This window comes from Rhineura floridana, chromosome 6, assembly GCF_030035675.1.
Source record: "Rhineura floridana isolate rRhiFlo1 chromosome 6, rRhiFlo1.hap2, whole genome shotgun sequence".
Taxonomy (NCBI): Eukaryota; Metazoa; Chordata; class Lepidosauria; order Squamata; family Rhineuridae; genus Rhineura; species Rhineura floridana.
Window position 1 is genome coordinate 12579693 of NC_084485.1, and position 13889 is coordinate 12593581.

General features: G+C 46.1%; 1 protein-coding gene and 1 pseudogene across 5 annotated transcripts in view; one reads left to right on the forward strand and one right to left on the reverse strand.

Annotated features, from left to right (window-relative positions):
- NKAIN4 (sodium/potassium transporting ATPase interacting 4) overlaps positions 1 to 13889 on the forward strand; it is a 153539-nt gene that overhangs the window by 84124 nt on the left and 55526 nt on the right. The gene's annotated exons all lie outside the window — the stretch shown is intronic.
- LOC133388151 (5S ribosomal RNA) lies at positions 10788 to 10896 on the reverse strand (annotated as a pseudogene).

Below are 13889 nucleotides of genomic sequence, written 5' to 3' on the forward strand. Positions count from 1 at the left end.
CAGTGCTTTAATGCCTCTCCAAAAAAGGCTATCAGTCATTGCAGGCTCCTACTAGCATGATTTGGGTGGAAAATTAATTTCTTGAACTCTTTCATTGCAGATATATCAGTGTTATTTGGGTCCCTGTTGCCCCAAATAGGTTTCTTCTCTTTTCATTCCCTTTAAGCGCTTTGACGCCTTTTAAAATTCCAGTTTTGGAGGGGAAATCTCTGTTCGCACTCAGAATGAATGATTATATCCCACCCACCCCACGGGCTTGCATTTGTGGCAGATTTGGGCTGCAGTTCTTTGCAAGTCTTTGCCTGTGTCTTGATGTGTGTGAAACGTGTTGCATTTCAAGCAATGGTCTCCGCAGTATGGCGGTGAGGCAATGCTGCAATGGCACCATGGACAGCTCCAGGATGCAGGGCTGGAGACTGAACAGAGCTCAGTTGTTGTTTCAGCAGCTGGTCACGCTCATGTAAGGCAGAGCTAGCTACTGAGATAGAGCTGCTCCTCTTATTTAAGGCTCAGCCTGGTTAGCCATTGTTGACTCCAACAGAGTGAGGAGGCTGTGGTTCTTCTAGGAGCTCTGAGCTAGAATCCTCAGAGTCAGAGGAGAACAATATGACCTTCTCAGCCCACAGAGGTGGTAGCACAACTGGCTCCTCTTGCACATGTGCTTCTGGTGTTTTAGATACCTCTGGGGCTGGCCCTGGGGATATCCCTTCTGCTGTGGTGGCTGGTTCCCATTGGAACTGGTAGAGTAGAAGGCAGGGAGCCCAACAGCAGGTGGAACCAGAGCCAATGACAGGCAGAGCCAACTAATTCTCGTTCTGTCCCCATCTTCCTCCCTGCTGAGTTCTACAAGGGCAACGCTGAGACCAGGGAGGAGGAGGAAGCTGACCGCCACTGCTGCCACCTCCTGGACTGGATGTAAGAAGGCAGGCAAGTGGGGCAGAATGAGGTTGATTGGGCAGTGCCCATGCACCCAAATAGACCAACCTCTGCTGCCATTCTGAATCCCTAGCATCATTCCCTGCAGAGAGAGAGGGGAGACTGACCCTTGGGTCATGACAAACTGCCTTCTGAACAGTTAGGAGTGCATCATTTTTGGTGCTGAAATATGTATTTTTGGAACAAAAGTTGTACGTTTCATTTGGATGCATTCCCTTGTACATTTAGGCATTCTCAAATTAGGTTTGCATATCTAAATACATGTGAGGCCCTTCTCCACATCCCCTCTCTGAGGGAGGCTCAGAGGGTGGTGACAAAGGAGAGGGTCTTTTCAGTTGTGGCTCCCCATCTGCTTAATGTGCTCCCCAGTGAGGTCCACCTGGCACCTTCATTGACATTGTTTCGGTACCAGGTAAAGGCTTACATTTTTTTCCAGGAATTTGATGGGCTGAGATAATTTTGTTTTGTTATTAGTGTGCTACCAAAGCTTCCTATGGCTGTATAGGGGTTGTTCTTGTTGTTTTATTGTTTTATTTTTATGGAATGATATATTTAATTTTGTTTTAGCAATATTGTAAGTCGCTTAGAGACCTTCAGGTAGCAACAGCTACTACTGCTGCTACTACTACACAGAGCTTAAAAAAACTTTTGAAAACAAGGAACATTTCTTGTAATGGTCTTGGAAGTATAAAGAGTGCATCTGGGAATCATAGAATAGTAGAGTTGGAAGGGGCCTATAAGAACATCAAGTCCAACCCCCTGCTCAATGCAGGAATCCAAATCAAAGTATTCCCGACAGATGGCTGTCCAGCTGCCTCTTGAATGCCTCCAGTGTCAGAGAGCCCACTACCTCTCTAGGTAATTGGTTCCATTGTCGTATGGCTCTAACAGTTAGAACTTCTTTGATGAAGTTCACTCAGATACTTGCAGATCAGTTTCCACTATATTGACCTTACATGTGGTGGGAGTGATTGGCATTAAAAAAGCAAATCTGTTCAATACTGATGTTACTGTCATGACTTCCCCCAAATAATCCTGGGAATTGTAGTTTACTGAGGGTGCTTGGGATCCTGGAAAGAGGAAATGTCTGCTAAAGAAGCTTTAAGACTATAGCAACCTTTGACAACCTGGCAGGGGCCCTCCAAGATGCCACGCTGGTTGGGAGTGATGTGAGCTTTAGTTCAAAACATCAAGAGGACACCAAGTTGGAGAAAGCTGGTCTGTAGCGTTAATATATTAGAGCCAGTGTGGTGTAGTGGTTAAGGTTTTGAACTATGACCTGGGAGACCATGGTTTGAATCCCCACTGGGTGACCCTGGGCCAGTCACTGCCTCTCAGCCTCAGAGGGAGGCAACGGTAAACCCCCTCTGAATACCGCTCACCATGAAAACCCTATTTAGAGGGTCGTCATAAGTCAGGGTCGACTTGAAGGCAGTCCATTAATTAAGCGTTAATATGCCTGTGAGTTTCCCATTCTCTGTTGTTTTCTTTTCTTTATGAAATGTGGCGTGCCCAACCTTTAATTAAAATGTGCACCAAATAAATCCCCCCCCCCAAATTCCCTAGTTCAGTCTGAATAGGCAGCTGGTGAACTCTCCACCCCTGGGCCAGAGGGAAAAGCCCACCACCACCATGTTTGCTCTGCTGCAAAGGAGGAATTATCATGTTTTCCTGTCTTGCCTTCTGATCTCCTGCGAACAAAATGTTTAAGGCCAACACATATAGATCCCGTCTCTCTCTTCCCTGCCGGCCTCCCTTATCCTTTACATTTTATTTCTGACAAAGTAGCTTGGCTGATCTGACTGTGTCAGCAGCCGGTTAATTTACATTGACAAAATGCAAGGCAGTGCAGTGAGGTAGAAAGAATGGAGTTAGTTAACTTGGCAGCTGGTGGTAATGCCTGCCCTTTTCAGTTCAGACAGGTAATCATTCAGGTGGAGAGAAAGGTGTGTGTCAGGAAGGGTGGGCTGCAGTTTAATCTGCTTTAACTGGTTTCACAAATGGCTGCTGCAGAGGGGGAAGGAAGCCTCCATAGTTGCTTCGCAGGGAGAGTTATCCCCATTTTTTCTTTATGCTGGGTGTGGCAGAGATTTGATTTGTAGTTCTGAGGTCACGAAGACCACATCCTCTCACCCTCTATAGTCAAACAACACATCAAACAATGAATTTGTGCACACACTCAGATGCATGGGGGAGGGCAGCACAATCATGCCCCGGAACGTTGCACATTCAGCTGATCCTCTGAACAGGGCCCACATGCATAGGTCAGGGAGGCATTCAAGAGGCAGCTGGACAGCTATCTGTCGGGAATGCTTTGATTTGGATTCCTGCATTGAGCAGGGGGTTGGACTTGATGGCCTTATAGGCCCCTTCCAACTCTACTGTTCTATGATTCTATAGGGGCAGGACCCGGTAGAGTGGTCCGTCATGCATTCCCCACCCCCCCAAAGGACACCAAGAGGCATTATGGTAATTTATAGGTATAGATGCAAATATAGAACTAATGACTGTTATTTATATAGAAACACAGTACAACTCTCCATATAGTGGGGAAGACACCAAGGGACTTGTATTTCTGCTCAGGCAGGTGTTTCTGCCGACCAGGTGCTGCTAACTGCTGATGGGCAACTTCAAGTCCCCCAAGGGTCTCCTTTTTTAGGGATTATTACCTTTAAACCAGACTGGGACTGGACAGCAGAGGGCACCTTCAAAACAGAGGGCTGTCCTCTGTCAAGTAAGGTACATGGCCACTCTAGAATCAGAGTATGTGGAGGTCAGGCCTGGAGCCCAGCTTACAACTGTCTGCCACAGAGTCTGGGTCTAACAGGGGCAAGGCAATGGTGATATGAGCCAGAGGCAGGAGGTGTGGTTGTGGACAAGTTGGAGGTCAGCAGCAGATCAAGCAACACGGCTGGAGGCAAGAGACTGACAAGCTAGTGATCACATACCATACTGGTGCCTCAAAGCAGGACAAGCCTATGTAGTTACTCATAGGAACATAGAAAGCTGCTTGATATTGAATCAGATCATTCGGTCACTTTGCTCAGATTTGCATGCAGAGCATGAGCTCTATCACTGAACTTAAGACCCTTCTGCAGACGTTGGAAGCTGCCTTATACAGAGTCAGATCATTGGTCCATCTAGCTCAGTATTGTCTACACTGTCTGGCAGCAGCTCTCTAGGATTTTCAACAGAGGTCTCTCCCAGTCCTTCCTGGAGATGCCAGGGATTGAACCGGGACCTTTTGCATGCAAAACAGATGCTTTATCACTGAGCTGTGGCGATTCCCTTGAGACTCCACCGCCTTTGGGTCTCAGGGTCTGATGCTTATGGGAGCTGGGAAGACTCCTGCTCATTTGGCTTAGAACACACGCAGATGACCAGGGACTGGTCCTGGGACTCCCTACATGTAAAGCAATTGGTCATCCACTGAGCTACGGACCTTTCCCAACTCCATGAGACAAGTTGCTCAGACTGCCAGATCAATCTAGGAGGGAAGGTTCCTCCAGATGGCCTGTTTATTCAGCATTTATCCTGATTTGCTTGTGCAAAGCTTATACGGTGGTTAGGCTATGTTCAATCTTTATTGAGCATTTGTTCTGACAATGAGCATGCATCTTGCATTCATCCTTCCTGATTTGCTTGTGTGGTATTCGCACATCTTCCCGTTAATCATTCATTCTTCCCACACTTTTCAATGCATTTCCCTCTCACTTTTCAATGCAGTTGCCAAACCAGTAGATTTGTTGCACCAGCATACATGTTTTAATCCACTTTAATTGTGGAAATCTAAAGTTGTGGCAGAGCTTGGAAAAGTTACTTTTTTAAACTACAATACCCATCAGCCCAATCCAGTTTGAACAGTTTGATCCTGGTCCTAGATGTTCTAGCCATTACTTTGGCCTTTGTAGGCCTGGTGCACTCTAGATGTTTCGGACTCCAACTCCCATCAGCCCCAGCCAGCACATGCTGTTCCCCTGAACTCCAGCCCTTAGGGCAAGTGTGGGAAACCTTTGCCCCTCCAGATGTTGCTGAACTACAACTTCCATCAACTCTGACCATTGGCCATGGGAGATGTAGTTCAGCAACATCTGGAGGGCCAAATGTTCTCTATACGTGCCCTAGAGTTTAGGCAAAGGTGGCAGCTATAACACGTAGAAAATACTGTCATACAAACTGCCGTCATGCTGATTAACATGGTTCAAGATGCCCACATGAGCATCTCTGTGCAAATCAGACTGCAGCCTTCTAAAACCAAGCAGAAGTTAATCTGAGTGGCTTTACCTGCTCTCCCTCCTGCACCCGCCTGATGCTTTTCTAGTGGAGTTATTTTAGTCTGAGAGTCCTCTTCTTGTCTTTCCACTCTGTTCACATTTCTGCAGGGGGACAGGATATTTGAAAGTGTTCCTTCTGTGCCCTGTCATCCCTCCTGCAGATGTCATATCTCCAAAGAAGGGGGGGAAATGTGAGCAAAATCTTGTCTGCCAAAACTTTGCTAGGTGGACAGCAGACAAATGGACTCGCTGGGTGGCATGTTAACAGAGTCTTTCTCTTTCCTGCCACAGGCATCTCCCCAAGGGCCTTCGTGATGTAGGTTTTGCAGGCATCACAAGCATTTGAGCAGGTCGCTCGTAAAAGCAACCTAGGGCCCGCAAGTGGGATTGAGGCGACTGCCGCTGTCATTTCTGAGCATGCTGTCAATACATAAGAAAGTGTTTCGCTTTTCGTCGTGGCATGATTTGAATACATTAGGATCCTTATATTCCATTGATGCCTGCCATGAAGAGCTTTCAGTCCACATTTTGACAGCCCAGAGACAACACAGCAGTGCCAATGTTTTTGATAGCCTGTGTAGCCCAGCAAAAAGGATCAAATAGTATGACAGGCAATGTCCACGTCCTTCTTGCAGGCCTGAGCTAACTGTCGTTCTGCTCCTGTGAAATCACTGTAGAGGTAGGGGTAATAGTGAAGGAGACAGATGCACTTCAGGAGGGAGGGCATTCAACAAATGGGGGCCACCACTGAGAAGGCCCTGTCATGGGTCAGCAGCAACCAGATAAAATTCAGTAGTGGCATCACCAACAGGACCTCCCCTGCTGATCATTGGACCTGAGGTGGTTGATACTGGGGAGGTGCTCTTTTAGGTACTTGGGTCCCAAGCTGTTAAGGGCTTTGTATGCTAGTACCAGCATCTTGAATTGGGCCCAGTTAGGCTGGTGACACATGAGACCTCTGGGCTGCTCACTCACCAACCTAGCAGCCACATTCTGCATGAAGTGCAGCTTTTGGACTGTCTTCAAGGACAGTCCTATATAGAGTGCATTGCAGTAGTCCAGGTGGGAGGCCACTACTTCAGATGTGGCTGGGACAGATCCACCTTTACAGATACTTTTACAGGGTGTGCCACATGTCATTTGCATCTAAGTTGGGGCCTTTGCAGTTGTTTATATGAAGGATTCCTAGGCATATCTTTTTCAAGCACTGGGTTCCTTTCAGGAAGAGCTGGACAAGGACTTCTGGTGCCCTTTTAGTAACTGATCACCCAACAGTAACATCACACCCATCCACCCACCCGCACTGAACACCCTTTGCCTAAATTCTGGCTGCAGAAATGCATTTGCCTGCCTCTTAGTGTTCACGATGTTCATTGATGCATACAAACGGAGAGAACAAGGCACAATAAAAGCACCCCCCTTGCTAGCACGGCAAGACGCAGCCGTGCAGCACATGCCACCAGGAGATGAAAAATGACGGTCTCCACTTTTAGGCTGATAATAATTTTTTTCACCTTAAAACATGCAAAATTATTCAACCATCAAGCTCTCCGGGGACTTGCCTGGTTAGACTGGATTCGTTTGGAGGGCTATTACCGCTGCTTTCTCTGATAATTAATGAAAGGGAGGAAAGCGGCTAGTGATTCCAGAAGCCCAGCTGCTCTTAGACACACCCAAAAGAGAAAAAGAAATGCACAGCAGATTCTTCTTTTTTGCTGTTGTTGCGGGGTGGGGTGGGAGAGGTGATGTGTGGCTAATGGCGTGCTTGTTGGAAGGAAAATATTATTTTCATAATCTTAAACATGCATTCTCAGTCTGCTTTCCCTTCTTCTTCTTCTTCTTCTACTTCTTCTTCTTCTTCTTCTTCGATCTGTGTGGTCCCTACAAGATCCTGTCTGAATGTAATGTTAAGTTGAAGTTTGTTTATTTATTTATTATTTGATTTATATCCCACCCTTATAATAAATAATAATAATAATAATAAACTTTATTTCTACCCCGCCCTTTTTCCAATAGGACTCAGAGCGACTTACAACTAAAAACAACACCATTAAAACATACAGAAATATACAATTAAAATAGAATTAAACTATGAGAAAAATTAAAAACCATAAAACATACGTTAAAAACAGCGGACACCCTTCCTCCCAGCAGGAGCCCAGGTGGCAGAGTGGGGAGAGTGTGCTGCCAATGTATTGTGCAAAGGATGGAAAGGGCCCGTGGCTCAATGGCAGAGCGCCTGTTTTGCATAAAGAAGGTCCCCAGGTTCAATGTCTGGCATCTTCAGATCGGGATGGGAAAGCCTCCTGCCTAAGACTCTAGAGAGCTGCTGCCTCTCATTGCAGACGCTCCTGAGCTAGATGGACCAATGGCCTGACTGTGTTCATGTTATACTAAGGGGAAGGGATCCAAGCTCTCCTCTGGGGCACTTAGCCTCTCATGCACTAAAAAGCCATCTGGAGCACTTTAACAGAATGGCGGATTAACACATATTTTAATAAGGAAAGAAATAACACTGCATTTGTATTTGAACATGTATGGAATGGAGCAATATAGTGTCATCAGGCACAGGATGAAAAGTCATACTGAAACATCATTTGCAAAAGTGGGCAAATTATGTCCCTCCCTGCCCCTAACTTCCACCGGCGCACCTAGAATCCCAAACACAAAGGCCCAGAAACCAGATCCTGCTTGACCTTGGCCATGCAGTTGAGAAGGCATCCTGGTCACCATTTTTGCTAAGGACAGCCATAAGCCTTCAAAGTCACTCGAAAAGATCTGGAGGAGAAAATAGGTGTATAAATCTAACTTGCTTATCTCTCAGCATGACAGGGCAGATTAGTGCTGGGAAACAGGTTAAAATGCAGCCTTTGCTGAACACAACCTATTTTACCTTTGGGAAACAGAAAGATTTGCAGGCAACTTCCAAAGAGGTAGTGGTGTCAACCTGTTAAAGCTTCCAAATGACCTCTTTGTTGAGCATTCACCCTGATTGGCGTTTAGGGAGGTTAGATGAAGGAGTTGGCAGTGCAAGGAGGTTAGATGAAGGTATGTCCCACACTTTCCGGTCCATTTTCCCATCACTTTCTTTTTTCACTAAAAGTCTGATCTTTTCAGCAAGTGGGTTTTTGGGTGTTGCATTCTGTTAACTGTAAGTCTCTGTTTAAGAGGTTTGTCCTGGGCAGGACTCATCAGTTGAGGAGAGACTTGGGAGGAGGGGGAGGAAAAAGGCAGGAAAAAATATGCTGGATTTTGACTGGATGTTATGAGTAAAGATCTCCTTAAGAATCATTTGAATCTATTTCTCGTGGATAAAGGTGGCGATATAAGACAAATAAATGGCGACTCTTTTGAGGATCCATCCAGCTCAGAATTGCCTACCCTGACTGGTAGTCATCCTCTAGGGCAGAGGTACCCAAACTGTGGTCCTCGGACTATGAGTGGTACGCGAGCATCATTCATGTGGTCTAAAAACACAATCAAAAATCATATAGCATCTGGCGCAGCACATTGCAATTGAGACAACAGGCAGAAAATCGTTAAGTGGTCCACGAAGACCCTCAGCAATTTCTAAGTGGTCCGTGGGGGTGGGGGGAGTTTGAAACCACTGCTCTAGGGTTTAAATCTTTCTGAGCCATGTGTGTGCCTGGGATTGAACCTAGGAGCTTCTGTGTACAAAGCATGTGTTCCACCACAGAGTTACAGCCTTAGTGGGAAACTAGATGGACCCAAGGTCTGATCCAGCAGGTCTCTTCTTGTTGCTCTTGTGTTCTTAAATAGTAGTTCTCCAGGTCTGTAGCTTGCCACCTCAATCCAAACAGTTCTAGATGCTGAAGCTCCTGTGGAACTGGAGCACTCCCCTCTGGACTGGCTCTTCTATTCACTTCAGCGGAGGGAGGTCATTCATGCAGAGACCTCCTGTGCATGGATGTTGAGAACTGCTCCCTCCATTTAAATGAATGGCTGTTCCATTCACTTCAATGGAGGGAACTCATTCATGCAGGCACCTCCTGTGATATTCAGATCTGCTCCCTCCATTGAAATGAATGGCTGTTCCATTCACTTCAATGGAGGGAACTCATTCATGCAGGCACCTCCTGTGATATTCAGATCTGCTCCCTCCATTTAAATGAATGGCTGTTCCATTCACTTCAATGGAGGGAACTCATTCATGCAGGCACCTCCTGTGATATTCAGATCTGCTCCCTCCATTGAAATGAATGGCTGTTCCATTCACTTCAATGGAGGGAACTCATTCATGCAGGCACCTCCTGTGATATTCAGATCTGCTCCCTCCATTTAAATGAATGGCTGTCCACTTCAGTGGAGGGAGCTCATTCATGCAGGCACCTCCTGTGATATTCAGATCTGCTCCCTCCATTTAAATGAATGGCTGTTCCATTCACTTCAATGGAGGGAACTCATTCATGCAGGCACCTCCTGTGATATTCAGATCTGCTCCCTCCATTTAAATGAATGGCTGTCCACTTCAGTGGAGGGAGCTCATTCATGCAGACACCTCCTGTGCATAGATATTCAGATCTGCTCCCTCCATTTAAATCCATGGAGCACCACAGAGCCTTGGGCTAATGGAAGCTCAGGTGGGTTAAGGATGACTGCATCCAAGTAAGCGAAAATATTGCAAGGGGAGCCTGAGGATGGTCCCTATAGTCTCGCAGCTAATGCTCTTTTTATTGATAGAGGTCAATAAAGTATTTGCCTTGAGTGGTTTCTCCTATTACCCTGCGTCAGTGCAGGTGTCCTCTGGAGAGTTACAGCCAAAGATGCTGGTCAAAAAAGTATATTAGTCTTAGGGTACTGAGAAAACAACAGACTCACAGCAAGGATCTGCTTGTTATATTTCATAACATGATGGTGTTCCAGAGTCTGAAAGGTTCTGAAGGTTTCAGAATCATAGACCCAAATCATGGCTTCCTCCCACGACTCCTGGGAACTGTAGTTTATTAAGGGTGCTGACAGGAGACCCCCTATTCCCCTCACAGAGCTACAGTTCCCAGGGTGGTTTAACAGTCAGTTCTTTATCCCAGGGAGCTCTGGGAATTGTAGCTCTGTGAATCTCCTCTCAGCACCCTTAAAAAAACTACAGTTCCCAGGGTTCTTTGAGGGAAGCCGTGACTGTTGAAGTGGTAAAACAGTGCTTTAAATTTATGGTGCAGATGTGGCAACAGAATGAGTAAAAATGAATTGGGATGAGGGAACCCAGAGTCGCTTGTTTAAAACACACCTGTCCTTCCTTATCTTTAAGAAGAGGGTTATTGAGTTCAAGTGTCATGGACCCCATTGAAGACTCCTGACAGAGTGGTCAGGAGGAGGAGGAGGAGAAATAGGATCCTGGGAAGGGGCCCAGTGGACTGCAGCGGGAAGGGACTGAAACAGCAGAAGGCTTCAGCAGTTAAGACAGTGATGGCTCTGCCCCCATATTTCCAGTTTTGTTGTTGTTATATGCCTTCAAGTTGATTACAACTTATGGCAACCCTATGAATCGTTTGGATGAAATCACAGGGTTTTCATGGTAAGAGGTACTTACCAATGGTGGCTTACCATTGCCTTCCTCTAGGCCTACAGCACCCGGTATTCCCAGGTGGTCTCCCATCCAAGTACTAACCAGGACTGACCCTGCTTAGCTTACGAGATCAGGCGTGTTCAGGTTTGTATGGCTGTAGGCATAGTTCCACTTACAACTGAAGAAATGCTGTCTGACAGTGAGCCAGCTGTTGTGTTGCTGCCCAGTCCGGCCTCGTCTCCGAAGCCGCCATTCATGCCTCCCCTGCGGAGGAGGAATCGGAGGCTCAACCAGAGGCAGTGTCAGAGGAGGCCATGGCTGAAGTGCCACTGCTGCCATCAACACGGATGAGCCGGCTGATGCACAGGCTCCAACAGACAGCGTTAGCTTTTCAACCTGTTCGTGGGAGTGCTTGGTTGCTCAGGCAGTCCCGTTCAGAGAAACCTTCCCCACGCAAATAAAAAGCCCTCCCTGAGCCTGTTTAAAGTATCTCCAGGGGCATTTCTAATTGCTGTGACGACGTCTTAGTTTGAGTAGTCGTGCCTAGTCATGCCGTGTAGAGATGCAGAGTCCTGTATAATCTGTAAGATGATCTACGAAACGCTTTCAGCTCAGATGTCACATTTAACACTGGAGAAAAACACACCAGTGAACCTGAGTCTGAATCTAACAGGGTTGGCCGGGACAGAAAATCCTGTTTGTGGGCTGCCCAGAAGCATCTCATTGGCAACTGTGGGAACAACATGGAAGCTGCCTTATACCGAGTCAGACCATTGGTCCATGTCGCTTAAGGGCGGGGACCCTTTTTCAGCCCAACGGCCACATTCCCCATGTGGGCAGTTATTCAGGGGCCGCGTTCTAGTGGTGGGTGGGGCCAGTGGCAACAGGGGCCAGAGCAATGAACGCAACCTTTTATCTATGTACAATAGACTTGCTTCTGCACACAACTGGACACCTTTCTCTATCCTCCATCTAGGCAACCGAGAGGCATGATCAAAGTCCATGGACACATCCTACCCTGGCAAAAACTCTCAAGGAGGGTGCAAGGCAGGGACAGTGAGGGATTTGGCCTGGAGAGGAAGCGTCGCCTAGGGAGAGTCCTGAGTCCAGATAAAGAGGACGGGAGGGCCACATATGCCCTCCAGCCTTGAGGATTCCCTATCCCCAACGTAGCTCTACACTCACTGGCGGCAGCTCTCTAGCATTTAAAGCAGAAGGATTGCCCTACCTGGATATGCTGGACTAGATTTTTATAACTAGTGACAAAATCCCACTCTCTGTTTTCTAACTTTTTATAGATAAGCCCATATAATAAGCTGTCCAAATGCATTGATGAAAATGTAAGAAGAGCCTGGCTGCTGGATCAGGCCAATGAGGGGGGCCCATCTAGTCCAGGATCCTCTTCTCACGGCAGCCAACCAGATGTCCATCAGAAGCTCACAAGCAGGACCTGAGCGTGAGAGCTCTGTGGTTTCCAGCAACTGGTATTGCCAACGGCCATGGGGTCTGAGCGTTGTTGTTGTTATGTGCCTTCAAGTTGATTTCAACTTATGGCAACCCTATGGATCAGCGACCTCCAATAGCATCTGTTGTAAACCACCCTGTTCAGATCTTGTAAATTCAGGTCTGTGGCTTCCTTTATGGAATCAATCCATCTCTTGTTTGGCCTTCCCCTTTTTCTATTCCACACACACACACCCCTCTATCCTCCACCCAGGCAAGCAAGAGACATTATCAGAATTCAAGGGCACCTTTCCAGCCAGGCAAAAGCACTCACAAGGAGGGTGTAGCCTGGGGGAAAACCAAACAGAGAGCCCTGGATGGCTGATTTGCACACACACCCAGGCCTGAGGTTCTCCACCCATTCTAAGTGGTGCTCACAGATAGGCATTTATTACGACTTATGGCGACCCTATGAATCAGTGGCCTCCAATAGCATCTGTTATAAACCACCCTGTTCAGATCTTGTAAGTTAAAGTCTGTGGCTTCCTTTATGGAATCAATCCATCTCTTGTTTGGCCTTCCTCTTTTTCTACTCCCTTCTGTTTTTCCCAGTATTACTAACTTTTCTAGTGAATAATGTCTTTTTATTGTGTCCAAAGTATGATAACCTCAGTTTCATCATTTTAGCTTCTAATAATAGTTCTGGTTTAATTTGTTTGCAGTCCATGGTATGTGCAAAGCTCTCCTCCAACACCACATTCCAAATGAGTTGATTTTTCTCTTATCCATTTTTTTCACTGTCCAACTTTCACATCCATACATAGAGATCAGGAATACCATGGACTGAATGATCCCAACTTTAGTGTTCAGTGATACATCTTTCCATTTGAAGACCTTTTCTAGTTCTCTCATAACTGCCCTCCCCAGTCCTAGCCTTCTTCTGATTTCTTGACTATTGTCTCCATTTTGGTTAATGACTGTGCCAAGGTATCCTTGATAATCCTTGACAAGTTCAATGTCCTCATTGTCAACTTTAAAGTTGCATAAATCTTCTGTTGTCATTACTTTAGTCTTCTTGATGTTCAGCTGTAGTCCTGCTTTTGTGCTTTCTTCTTTAACTTGCATCAGCATTCGTTTCAAATCATTACTGGTTTCTGCTAGTAGTATGGCATTGTCTGCATATCTTAAATTATTGATATTTCTCCCTCTAGTCTTCACACCTCCTTCATCTTGGTCCAATCCCGCTTTCCGTATGATATGTTCAGCGTGTAGATTAAACAAATAGGGTGATAAAATACATCCCTGTCTCACACCCTTTCCGATGGGGAACCAATCGGTTTCTCCATATTCTGTCCTTACAGTAGCCTCTTGTCCAGAGTATAGGTTGCGCATCAGGACAATCAGATGCTGTGGCACCCCCTGAGCATAGCCATTAAAAAAATGAAACATTAAATTACCAGGCAGCATATTATGTTACAAAGTTAAAACAAATTCCCTGACAGTCTAAAACTCATTATAAACATTTTAGGATTGTTATCGATCATATGCCGCTCTCACCTTCCTTCTTTGTTTACCTCTTTCATCTTCACACTGTCTCAATTTTGCTTATGTCCGTAAAAGCCTATTATCAGTATCCATCAACTCCCAGTACAGCATGCAAAAACCAAACACTAAAAACATGATCAAATGCAGCAAGCATACAGTTCTACCAT